At 45.9% G+C, this 13,856-nt stretch overlaps 1 protein-coding gene across 1 annotated transcript in view; it reads right to left on the bottom strand.

The window, feature by feature from the left end:
* LOC146194656 (sodium- and chloride-dependent glycine transporter 2-like) overlaps positions 1–13,856 on the bottom strand; it is a 164,074-nt gene that overhangs the window by 81,442 nt on the left and 68,776 nt on the right. The window lies entirely within an intron of this gene.

The raw sequence follows: 13,856 nt of genomic DNA, 5'->3' as shown, positions 1-13,856 counted from the left end.
ACAGCCGTTTTGCTGTCGCTTATTATAGTTTTGGCCTGTGTACCAGTGCATGCGAGCGCTATTGCGACCTCTTCAGCTGTACTAATGTCACGGGTGCGTGTTGAAGCCGCAATTTTAGGTGCACCTTCTCCATTTACTACTGCCGAGACAGCTGCTCCATGTCGTCCGCATGATGCGTCTACATAAGCAAATTCATCGACTGCTTTGTGTTTCATTCTTTTAGCGATGGCTTTGGCTCTGTGTTCTCTGCGTTCTTTGTTGTAGTCTGGGTGCATGTTTCGAGGTAAGGGTGGTACCAGTATGTGTTCCCTAATGTTGGGTGGGATAGATGTTTTCGTCTGTGGGCCTCTGTCTGATTGGAGTCCGACCCAGTCTAGGATGGCTCTGCCTGTCTCCGTCTGACTTAGTCTTTCCAGTTGAGAGATTCTGACAGCTTCAGTGAGCTCTTGCCATGTATTATGAATCCCCATTCTCTCCAGCTTCTCTGTTGATGTGGAGACAGGGAGGCCTAGTGCGCGTTTGACGTATTTTCGAATTATGATCTCGATTTTTTCACGTTCTGTCTTTTTGAGATTGAGAAAAGGTATGGCATAACATATGCGACTGATGATGTAGGCCTGTGTCATTTTGAGTAGACTACGTTCATTGAGACCGTGTCCTCTAAGCGCTACTCTTCTGAATATGCCCGTAACTTGGGCTGCGGAGTTCTCCAATTTTTTGATGGTGTTTGTGTTCTGCCCTCTTGCTTGGAGGATCATTCCTAGGATTCTAATTTCCTCTACTTGTGGAACCGGGTAGTTTTCAACATTTATCTTTATGTCGGCTTTATTCTTCTTATATTTGGGGTTGTAGATGAATAGCTCTGACTTTTGCGGCGAGCAGGATAGACCGCGTTCTGCAGCGTACTCAACCACCTTATTTGGGGCAGCCTGGAGTTTGTTCTCTATTTCTGCGTCGCTACCTTTATTTATCCAGAGATTTATGTCATCTGCGTACATGCTAAATTTTGAGTCCGGTATTTGCTTTAGTTGTGCTGGTAGCCCCCTCATAGCAATGTTAAATAGAAAGGGAGACAAGACAGAGCCTTGTGGCGTTCCCTTGCTACCCAAGGTAATTGTGTGTGATTTGGCGCTTTGAAAGCTCATGGTGACCTCTCTGTTAGTGAGAAAATCTTTGATATAGTTATAGGTTCGGATTCCAACCCCAACTTCTTGGAGACCTTCGAGCACTGCCTTATGCTTGACATTGTCGAAGGCTTTGTTTAGGTCAAGTCCGAGAATAGTCTTTGTATCTGAAGATTCATGTGTTATGATATCGTATCTAAGTCTGAGCATCACGTCCTGTGTGCTTAGCCCCGGCCTGAAGCCCACCATTTCGTGTGGCCAGAGGTTCTCTTGCTCCATGTATTTGGTAAGTCTCGTCTGAATAACGCGTTCCATTAGCTTTCCCACGCATGAGGTCAGTGATATGGTTCTTAGGTTTTCTAGTTTTGGCGGCTTCCCCGGTTTAGGTATGAGGACTATACTGGCTTTTTTCCATGCCTGCGGTAGTTGTCCAAACTCCCATACCTTATTCATGTATCCTGTCAGGGTTGTGATTGAATCGTCGTCTAGATTTCTGATAATAGTGTTCGTGATACCGTCAGGTCCTGTGGCTGATCTTGTCTTTAATCCAATAATCTCAGCTCGGACTTCAGCCCTGGTGATGGGGCGTCTAAGTCTAGGTTAGGTTCCCCTCATATGTTGGTAACGTTTCGGTTTCCGTTTGTCCAATGTAGATTTCGATTAATTTACTCATCAATTGTTCGCCCGAGCCTTCGAAGGCATGCTTAACTTTAGTTTGATTTACGTTGGCTTGTGCTTTACTTTTTTCCGGATCGAGCATGTGTCGTAGAATGTTCCATGTTTTGGAGAGGCTCATGCCTTGTTCCATTTCATCACATCTGCTACACCAGTTTTGTTCATTTAGTTTGATTGCGTATGTCTCCATCTCTTTATTATGTCGAGCTAGTGCTCTCCTAATATTACGGTTCCATCTTTGTGTTTTTAGGCTTTTCTCTAGGTCCTGTTTCTTGTTCCAAATGTTTAGGTGTTTGCTATCGATACTCGGCGGTGCATCTTCGTCTTCTAGAGTGACTGTTGCTTCCTCCACATGTTTCTTTAGCGTTTGTGACCACTTATCGATATCGTCAATTTTCTCAATTCCCTCGGTCTCTTGTATTTGCTTAAAGCTTTCCCATTCCGTGATTTTGGGTTGTTTGGGTTTTCTAATTTTGATTCCTTTTCCTAATGTCAGTGCAATAATGAAGTGCTCACTACCTAGGTTTTGCTCGGCGTTTTTCCAGTCCGCTGTACTTACATTCTTGCTTAAGGTCAGGTCGGGGGTGGTGTCCCTGCTGACGCTATTACCCGTGCGTGTGGGTGCATTTGGATCAGTGTGCAGGGTGAGTCCTAGTGTTTGCATGTCTTCCCATAATTGTCTGCCCTTAGGATCCTGCCGATTGTACCCCCATTCCTGATGGGCTGCATTAAAGTCACCGGCTATGATAAGCGGGTTATTTCCTGCGATCTTTAGGGCTTTTCGGAATAGGCCTTGAAACCTAAATTTCTTTCGCCTTGGAGTGCTGTATATGTTCAAGAGAAAGATACTCTTTCGGTCTTTTTTTCCAGCGATGATTTCAGTTAAAACTGCTTCTATATCCCGAGATGTGATCTCGTGACTAGTAGCGGCTATGTTTCTCTGGATAAAAGTCGTGACTTTGGATTTTTCGCCCCTATCGCTGCTGTGGCTTTGATATCCAAACAATTTGGTTGGGTTTTTCCCAGTCTCCTGTATCATGATAGCTATGGGTTTGTCGGCAGTTTGTTCTATGTATTGTTGCAATAGCGCTCGCTTTCTCTGGTACCCTCGGCAGTTCCACTGCCAGATCGTGGACTTGTCTTTCTGATTATGGCTTTTGTCCATGATTATTACCCATTGTTTCTTCTAGTTTTGCGATTCTGTTACTGGATTCAGAGAAGGCCAGTGATGCTTCCTGCATTTGTTTAGTGAGATTTTGAATCTGCACTTGCATCTGTCCCTGAGCCCCTAGAAGTTGCTGGATTAGCGTGTTAATATTCTCGAGTTGCTTATCAAATTTGTCATTACGTTGTTCAAATTTTCTATTAAGGGTTATAAATGGATCGGTCTCTCCCCATTTACGCTTCTGTGGTGGCGGCCAGGTGAATTCCAATTTTATACAGTTTGATTCCTCTGAAGTAGAATTTATAGTAATTGAATTTGTGGTTTTTGGTACCTCATGTGATTGATTTGCAGGCGGGCTGTTAGCCGTGGGCTTTTCGTTGAATTTAGATTTAAGTTCTTGAATTTCGCGACTCATTTGTTTGATCATCTCTCTAATCTCTGCGTTTTCCCCTCTGAGTTTTTCCATCTCTATTTTCAGCCTGGGAGGTTTTGCTAACGAAGCTTACCGTCTTGTTGTCTGCTGACTTGAGTTGGCCCCATGGATTCTTGGGATCTCTGGGAGGCAGGCCAGGTCCTCGTCCCTGGCTCGTGTCCCGGGATTTCGAGGTCTCTCTGGTTCTCGGGCTTGATCTTGACCTCGATCGGGTCCCCGACCGTGAGTCCGTGTTCGCCCGGTTCCTTCTTCGGGGTTCTCGTCCCCGGTGCTCTTGTTCCGAAGAGTAGAGGATGGATCCCTGGCTTCCTGAAGTTGATTGCAGTTGTTGTTTTTCTAGCCTTTTCTCCCATATTTTTTTCTTTGAGAGGTAGGGCATCCTGTATATTTCGCGGCATTTGTTGTCTCCTAGGACATGGTCTTTGCTGCAGAGTTCACACTTAGGTTCACATGTGTGTCCAGCGCCTGGATGTTCCAAGCCACAGCCGCGACACTTCACCTTGGTCGGGTCTGGGCATACATCGGCTCTGTGTCCCAGCCTGCCGCATGTTGTGCAGACTTCGTACTTCTTCTTATACAAGTAGCACCTCATGTTGATTCCCTGGAAATTGAGCCATTTCGGCACAAACCAATCTTCGAAAACTATCAGAATGGTTTTGGATCCCGCTCCCAATCTTCTAATACCGGAGATTTGCGGATTAGTCCCACTCCATTCTATCATTTCTTTAATTTCTTCCGTTGAATATTCGAGTGGTGCGTCGTGAACAACGCCTTTGCCTCCGTCTTCCGGCATGGCGATGTATGACTTGGCTTCAATTATGTTGGGTCCAATCTTCAGAGCTTGAATTGCTGCGTACTTGTATGTTCTCTCGGTATCCGTGGTAGCGACCAGTATTGATTGCTGAGTAGAGTTTGGGGAGATGATGTCACCCTTCGTGGTCGTCAGATCCAGGCCGGCGGCTTGGATGATAACTCGAGACAAGTTCAATCTTCCTACAATGTTGATAATACTGTTAATTCCACCTCTGGGGCGATTGATAATCTTGTTAACGATGCTGGGAATTCGCTCCTGCTGTCGCTCAATCGATTTTTCGGCCAGCTTCCTCCCTTGAGGGGGCTTGGGCTTGGGTGGGCTCAGCGTTCCAACGTGATCGGCTTGGGCGTTGTTGACTGCCACGTTTCTGTTTCTCTTTCTGATGAACCATTGTCCGTTCAAAGTATCGCTGGTGGAAGCGTCTCTTCCCTCCACGGTTTCCATCATCTTGCTCTTCTGAAGTCGCGACGCTCTGGGGCCGCTCCCAGCCTCTTCGGGTAACGCTTGGCGCCCAGCGAGGCTTCGGAGTCGAGCTAGGCCTAGGCCTCGGTCAGAAATTTTTAAAGACTCATAAAATCCAGAAAATTGGGCCTACTGTCGAAAGTCCGGTGTCCCCGTGGTGTTTCAAGGTTCAGGTATCCGTTGGTAACACAGGATAGGAGGTGAGTAGTCAAATACCGCATTCGCAGATTGAACTTTTGCGGAGCGGAACAAAGTGGCGTCCGTCTCAGAGACCGCATGCGTTCGCTCTCCGACGAGCCGAGTTGCCGGAAGACTGAGGCCCGTGGTGTGACGTCACACAGAGGGCACGGCGAGCGCCTAACGGCTAGTGTTCCTTTATATACAGGAACACTACTAACGGCTAAAGCCCCTCGACCAACAGCCGCAGCTGTGGAGCGCGGCGACCACGACGAGCCGCGTTGCTGGAGAATCGAGTGCCGTGGTGTGGCATCACAGTGCAGAGACGGCGAAGAGAATGGCTAAGTTAGCTCAACTTTGGTTTCAGGAAAGTGAAGTAAGACAAGCTTGATTTGGGCATCCGGCCCTTTTCCCTATTGCTGCATGCTTCTTGAAAGTACTACAGCAACGTTAATATTATAAAACGTGTTCGTGATGCATCTTGAAGGTGATGTACCAAAGAAACAGCGCTAGAAATTTAAAAATATATATAAAACATATTCGTTATTCTTCGGCATAAGTTTGATTTGTTCTGTAATTTTGAAATTTGCACGCCATATATCAGTATCTACAAATATAGAGATACGAATTCCTTTCGGTTTGTAGACATGCTTGAGTAGAGTAAAAGGCAATTTCTGCAGCGCAGGACAACATACTGCTTGAGACACAAATGCGTTCAAAGTAGAGAAAATGTCGCCTCTTGGGTTAAGTTTGAAACATTAAAAAAGCTTCATCCGAGGATCACCGCGGCGGCTAGCAGTTGTCTTCTTCCTTCCTCAGTAGTCCAGTCACGCCCATCGTCATTTCATGGTGTCATCAACATCGACAAGCTTCCTCGTCCACAATCGGGGCGATCGCTCAGTGGCTCCGGGTAGCGTTACGGACAAGAAGGAGAAAGAAGAGGGCAGTGGCGCGAGCAGGAGTGTTTGTGCTAGGCCGGCAACATTCATTAAACGTCATCTAACGTTCATCGAGCATCTTCTCTCTGTTCCCTGGGGCCAGATCCAGCGACGGTTCCGTTCGGAAACTGGTTCCTTTCGCCGCTCCTAATTGGTTGCTGCGTCACATCCGGCGTCACCCCCAAAACTTCCGGAGGCGGCTCCGCGTTTTTCGCCTAACGGGGCAGGGCCACCGCTTTTAATGAAACCGTTTGCCGGCCGGCGCAGGAACTGCGGCGAGTTGGTCCGCTTCGAGAGGGAACCGCTCTGCGCTCGCTACGGCGCCTCATGGCAGTAGTTGAGCGACGGCGCGAGCCGCAGCTGCTTGAATACGGCCGTGGTATCTTTTTTTTTTTTTGTTCGGGGGGGGGGGGGGGGGGGGCAGCGCTTTGCTGTTTTAGTAAACTGACGCAGTAAACAAATTCGAGACTACGATTCCTACATCTGTGAGGAGGTTTTGCGGCAACACAGACTAAGACTGTGTGCCGATCACTCGCGAAGGGAAGTGAGGAGGAAGGGTTATGCTGGGCTGCCGTCAGATGCGAAGATGCTCTACGCGCTTCGATCGGTACTTTGCAATCGGGAGCTCTCGGTAAACAGCAGTGCGATTATTTGAATCCGGCAGACGTAGAGACAAATAATTCGCGTCCGTAAGTGTGTGGGCTGAATTTTCGCCCCCTTCTACATTAGCGGAAGGGGAGCAGACAGTTGCTGACTGGATCGCTGACTGGATCGAATGCGGTCGGATTCCCTGTCATCGGCTGCGACCTACATTGACACCTATATTCTCGGAAAGTTCGCACACACTCACGACGCTTGAGCGGCCGATAAGGCTACGGACGCTGCCCCGCTACATAGGCAGGCGCGGACGCGCCGGCGCGGTGCAACTCGTTCGTACTCGCAACGGCGGCAGCAATTCCTCAGTCATAGAGCTAGCGGGATTCGGACTACATACTACGGGCGTTGTAGACCTCGTTCTTAGGACTATTGCCATTCTGTCCAAAAGACAGAACTTACAAAAACTTCACAGCTAGCGAGGAAGCAGACGCCGCCGCCACGCCGCCTAAAGTCACTAGAACTAACGCCGCCTAAAACCCCTTGATACTTTGAAAGTTACGCCAACGATTGAACTTTGCCGCCGCCGCGCTACCTCCTCGCCTCCTCCTCGCCCCTTGCGCGCCCCTTCGCTGAAGGCCGGCTCTCCGGCCGATTTCCTGAGCGACGATTGGTCTCCCTGCCGTTGCCATTGGAAACCGACGCGCGTCCGGCGTTTTCCTTGTGTTTTCATTTTCCTTCACGCCATTTTTCCCCTAGTCTCTGCGAGCGAATATTGCGCGCTGTGCTTTTATTGCAGCGTGCAAGCTCTATGCCGTGCTGTTGCGCGTACAACTGCAGCAAGCGACCTGAAGATGGTTATGCGGTATTCATGATATCTCAAGGCAAGCGTGACGGCTTGCGCACGAGTCAATGGATTCACAAGATTAGTCGAAAGACGTTTATTCCTAGAAACAACAGAGTTGTTTGCGACGTCGAGTGCCTTTCTCACTCCCCGTAATAACGCGTGACCTGACGCTGCGTTTTTTATTCCTGCTTGCTGCTCAATATTTTTGCGGCGGCAGCATGTTCATTGTATAAAAATAAGGTTGTTCTCTGCAGCATGCTGAATATTCTGCGAGGCTCCAAGGCTCCATCATTTAACACGCTTCGACTTCTGTACAGTCAGAAACAGGGCGCTATGATCTGCTTTTTGCTGTCAGAAATAACTGGAAAATTACAGTCTCTCGATTGCATTTGTCGCGATTATGCTAGGATCCCTGGCCTCCTTCACTAAAAATCAAAATTCGGGCTTGTAGAGGAGCTAGCCTTTCCAGCTTTTACTTGTAGTGTGCGTCGGTTACTAGGGAGCAATGAATGCTGGCCCTGAAAAACTCTTTGGCAAGTAAACCCGAGGTATTGCGGGTAATCTGCACTAGTTAGGTCGTATGGCATTTTTTTTTTTTTTTCAATTTTTGAATGTGTCTTGCCATGCTTCGACGCACGCGTGGGTTAAAAAATATGCGTTCGTTTTATCAGGGATACGGCCAATGTGCAGGAGGTGCTCATATGATCACACACGCTTCACTTTGACCATGACTACAAGGCGTTGGCAGGTTACCTTCGCTTTGAAAGCTGGAACTCTAAAAGCGCGATTCCGCGTATTCATTTATTGCGAGAAAAGTTATACCATCGATGTCAAATCAGCCGGAATCATTGCATCAATTTTCTGTATTTACGAAACTTAAACAATCAATGATGACTATAGTTATTATGTAAAAATAGGGGAACATTTTGCGAGCAACAATTCTTAACACTGTAACATATTACTCATTTCAATTGTATGCAAGATTTTTTTTTTCACCTAGCCTGAGTAATTATCTCATCGCTCTATGTTCTAGCTACATTTCACTGAAGACCAGTTTGAGCCGCCAATATTACACGAACTCGAAAAAAAAAACAGACCAAACGCAGTTCCATCAATTTTCTCTCACCGACCTGTCCTGAAGTAAAGGAAGCCTCCTCGACAGAGACATGAACCTCGCGCTGATAGTAGTCAGTTATTTCTGTGGCTTGCTCTTTTCCCACCTCCATTTATGAGAAAACAAGAAAGTATAAGAATTAAAAGTCAATGTATAGTTGTCTCGTCAGATATTATGAGATAACAGAGATATGACTGACAACGTAAGTCAATGAAAATTGAAGTATATCAATGGGTCATGGGACGGCATCAGATTAAATAGTGATGGTTATGAATAGTGATAGGTAATGATGGTGACTGTTACGGATAATAATAGTAAATTATAGTAATAGGCCCGGATAGTGAGGTGATAGTGTTCGTTGCGGATAGTGACAGTCACGATAGGTCTCTGGCATTAGTAGATATAGTGATAGATAGGATAGCGATAGTTAATGAATTGGCAGTTATACGCTTTCTCATTTCCGCACGTTGAAGACTTATGTGCACCTTGTAATTTTTTTATTTGATTGTTGCGTTCAATGAAATCAAGCTCTTTTACACAGCGCATGAGACCACAGCATGCTTGCCCCAGAACTTCAGTGTATCGGCAATAGGGCCCACCACTTCTCCCAGTGTACCCTGCTGTCTTTTAACCACACGCGAAGTCAGTGAGGGGCCACGTACTCATAAAATTATTTAATTCCTTCATCAGCATCATATCAAGACTGCCGTGGCAAACCTGTTCCTTGCCTCGAAGCAGCAAGGAACAGCTCAAAAATCGATTTTATACAAAATTAACTAATGAACGCAGATTATTGCGGATCGCTAACTAGCACAGTGCCATTACACTTGGCCTAAGCTTTCCAACGGTATACGGTTCGGTGTTGCAGCTAAAATTTAGATTTTAATTGCAATTTACTAAATATAAATTAATTTGGCCCAGTAATTGATTGAAATACATGTACAATTAACCAATAATCCAATCTCATGGTTGATCACGTGACATATACTATGCTTAGAGAGATAGCTTGACAGTAGCGAAATAGACTAAGTCCTGCTTTAACCTCCTCTAATCTTGAAGTTCAAAGCACCAGCCTGGATCGTTATCTGAAGTTTTACCGCGGTGACAGATTTCACGCTCTAAAAAAAAACAAACGCAAAGTCAGAGGCAGTACTAGATTAAGTGCACAAAGTAAAACCTTATCATGAGACTTAAAAAGTGTCTGTAGCACAGAACTCGCCTGAAAGCTTTGTTTATCAGTATTCCCCATTCAAACAGTTCTAAGAAGAAACCAATCAATTCATGAACTTTACTATCGCCATTCTCAATGCTTTTCTCGCAATTATTCAAAAATTTTGTGCACTCCTGGAGCGCAGACCTGGCCCAAAAGCTCGCGCTTCACTCACTGCTGCGGCCGGCCGGCGGGCGTCAGGGGGAAAAAGCGTGTCGTGCGCAGCGCTCTCCGCCGCCGCGCGAGGAGAATCGAGGAGGAAAGTGCGGCGCGGAGGAGAGTGTCGCTACTTTCAAATTATCAAGGGACTTTAACGCCGCCGCGCGTGCGACACCATCTAGCGGCGAGAAAGGTACTCATGAGCCAAGAAAATTGCTCGGCAGTTTTTAACAGGAAGTTTCCAAGAGTATTTCAGTCTGTTATTAACCAGTTTGCATTACTATGTAATTATAAGATTTATTTCGGGCTTAACACCACTTCGGTACAAGTATTTGATACCAGGAAAAACCACATGCTCGTGGTGGACACGCCTATGATCTGGCACCATCGCTGATTGACCGCTGTCTTTCCCGTCCTCCCCGCGAGGTGGCGCCCACTCAAGAGGCAGTGTCCTACGTTTTGAAGCTGGATCACGGTGCCTTAGAACGCGCAGCTACAAAAAGAAATTTAAGAATGAAGATGACGCATATGCTGTACGTGGTAACTCCAGTGAAATAATTGACCATATTATACTCGAATGTAATGGTATACATCCGGAAGTTGATTCAGGTGCAGTCACTGTTCCTGAAGCTCTGGAGTGCAGAGATACCAGTGGCCGGGTGAATAAACCGGCGGTGGAAACTAGCAAAAAACGACTGGAAGATTGGTGGCTTAAAAGCAGAGAAGTGATATAATCTAGTAATGTAGAAACAAAAATTTAATAAATAGAATGATGGTTTAGTTAACCAATTTAAATCAATAATTAAGATATAGACAGAAAAGTGAGCATGATAGCTACTGCTATCACCTCGTTTCAAAAGGGACGCTCCTATATTCCATCCAACTCATCAATCCATCCACATCAAATTGACGTCATCTTGAAAGAGGATGGTCCCCGAAAGGAACCTCAGCTGGATGCGGTCCCTGTTCTCCTGTTTTCATCGGCTTGCCGCTCCGTAACAATAATGCGTTCAAAAACAAAGTAAGACGCCATGAAGAAAAGATTGTACTGACGTGTCGGTCGCGGGACCGCCCTTCGTCGGAAGAAACCAGGTGTCAGGCAAGGGTCCTATATTTATACGTTATGTCTATCTGTGTCAGTACTTAAGGCTGCGATCATGTAATAATAAACCAATATGATGTAGGTAACACTCATACAGTCACACGTGCGTCGTTATGCAGATTAGAACTGGTTTAAAATAACAAGAAAGTAATAACACGTGGTGGCGCGACATTATCGAGAATCCTACGGAACCCATGCGTGCGCAAAAGTCCATCACCACTAATCGAATTAGTACACCTACCAAAGCACGTGGCTAAACTGCGGACAATGAGGGGGTCGAAAAACGTGCACATAAAAATAAAAAGAAAGGGACAGAGAGAGAGAACGGAGTAATGCGGGGCCATTCATTTCCCGGCTGATCTTTCGAAGTTGCAAAATCAGAAATAATGTTACTTATATAGACAATTTACCTTCCTTACGTTTTCGTTAATACCTCAGGACACAGCATTAAAGATGATTCTCTAATAAAAATGGTTCTTATTCACACTACAACCGTGAAGTCAGAGAAGCATTTTTAATAGCATATACAAGTATACGTGAAGCATATTCAATTATCTTCTGAAGCATGCATTTCCGGCTTCTGTCTGCCGCTTTTCTTACTGTTCCTTTCTCACACTAAGGGCTAAAGCTGTCTAGCACTCTCTGTTGTCGATTATCCTGGGATACACTGTTGAAAAATATGTTACAGTAAATTTTGACGACTTGCTAAACCCCGTTTCCTGCATTAAGTCATGTCAAAGTCTTCCATTTAACTTTGGAACCAATTTAAAATTTTGGCTGGCGTAAGCAACAATAGGTTAAAAAATTCAGGACCGTTTTGTTCGGTTATCATTTTATCTGGCACGTCGACGCAATTTGAAGTTTCCGTTCGGCATTCTTTCGATGGTATTATTGGGGTCCAACGCATGCAGCTTTTTTTGGCGGCTGTTTTGGTTTAAACCGAGCATAATTCAGAGATAACATCAGTTTTACAAGGGCACTATTCTAAGCGGCAAATTCAGTGATCAGCGCAAGTTCAGACAAAATCAAGAGCAGTTTAGTGGTTCCGTGACTTTCAGAAGCAGTTTCCAGATTTTTAAAAATTTACAAATGATAATGAGATTTGTGCGGAATATATTTATGACCGTTATACTTGTATAGTACGCTGGAGGCTCACGTTACCACATATGCAACGGAATGAAAGAGAAGTTATTGCTTCTTTCTGACTCATTCACTGCTTTGAAATCATTTCTTTTTGGGTGAGTTTAGACACATTTGGTATAGTGTGTCGAAGCTTACGTTCGAGAAACGCAAGAAATTTGCGGGACGTCCCTCCGTGTGTCGTATCGGCGCTTTTAGTTGACCGTACGAAAACGCAAACTTAAACTGCAGTGGTAACATCAAGAGTCGAAATAAGAAACCACATTGAGATTTTCTATTTTTTACTTGGAAGCCAAATCCACCCAAGTCGCTCTGGGATGGCAGCCAGTTCAAGGCAGTCCATACATGGCGCTGCCATGCCAGCAAAACGATCCGCCATGCTAGGGTTAGGAATGGTGGAGTCGTCTCACAGAATCGAAAATAAGGAAAATTTATCCTTCATTCGTTCTGCTGTCGGCGAGAGGAAGTAAAGCGAATGTCATTTGCATAATTTTAAGGCAGGAAATAGGCAAAAACTAAATAGCATTGACGAATTCTCTCCGAGGCGGCTGACTTGAGTGCCACCATGTTGACGATGCTGTTTTTGCTCGCGTCAGCAAAGAGTGCCCACGCTACATTCGATAAACGACGTACGTGAAGTAGTCTTATATCAATGCTCTAGCTGAAATGGCGCTTGGCGCATGCGCACAATGAAGCAGGTTAATTTACAGCATTCATTGTCTCTTAGCGTATGTCTGCGTACTCTCTCCTAAAATTTTCTATTGGCCACAAGGTATGCTCCGCAGAGTGAACCATTGGTGAAGGTATACGTGTCGTGCTCAGGGTGGCTTCATATATATTATTCCCCTTCTGCCCTAGTCAGGCTTCTGAATTTTCAAGGCTGCTATGCTTCAAAAGAGAGGTGCGATGGTTGTGTTCTAATAAGGGAGCAATTACTTATTGGGATCCACCTACGCGCAGCCATAAGGCTACAGAGGAAAGCTACACAGCTTTCTCATAAGCTTCGTACTTAAAAAAATTCATTCTGGTCCTCAGATCAACCCGGGACCACCGCCTTTCCAGTACAGTCGCTTTATCAAGTGAGCTACTCAATTGAGCACGGTCAGCAGAACAGATGGTAGGGCGAGAGCGAATTGATCTATATAACTCGAAGTGGAAATTTTGTTGATAGAATATTTTTAGACGAAACCCCCAAGGTGAAATACCTGGCGTATTTTCCCTTCACTTTGGGGGTTTACCCTAAAATACTCGAGCAATGACTGTGTTGTGCTTGACTTCCACCGCATCATTAATTGGAAATTAGCAACCCTAATAGGCAGCTTCTTCGATATCGGCCATGCACTCTCATCTAGTAGCGTTCTAAAGTCCGCCCAGCCGTCACACACCCGGCCACTTCCTTGGGCAAAACAATTGGCAGTGGTTTAGCTCCGGTTAAACCTAATTGAGATGCGAAAGCAACAGCTGCATGGCTACACTTAGGGCAGCTTAGGCTACGCGCTGAACAGCGGCTACGCACTGTTGTTGTTGTCGCTACTGAAAGAAGGAAAAGAAAATGCACGGGCCTGCTACTGGCTCTGTAGCTTAGCCACCCCCGCTACCTCGTACGGATAGAAGAGAAAATAAAGAAATAAAAAGAAGAGGGAGAGAAAGACGATCGTCGCAACAGCCATCGTCCACTACCGAAGTGGTAGCGGGTGCAATGCCAGCCTACAACAGATAAAATTGCGGTGGAAGGCTAGCCCCTTCCGCAAGTGGCAGTGACCTACCAGTTACAGCCCCGTAGGGCCAGGAGCAGCCACCCGCACACTCCTAGCTATATATACACCACACACTGTGCACCACACACACCTCGTCTGCGCACAACCAACGGAGAGTGATGCGCAGCTGGCGCCGACTGCGATA

This window comes from Amblyomma maculatum, chromosome 3, assembly GCF_055883805.1.
Source record: "Amblyomma maculatum isolate TAMU_Amacu chromosome 3, ASM5588380v1, whole genome shotgun sequence".
Classification (NCBI taxonomy): Eukaryota; Metazoa; Arthropoda; class Arachnida; order Ixodida; family Ixodidae; genus Amblyomma; species Amblyomma maculatum.
This window is presented reverse-complemented; position numbering and strand designations above follow the sequence as displayed.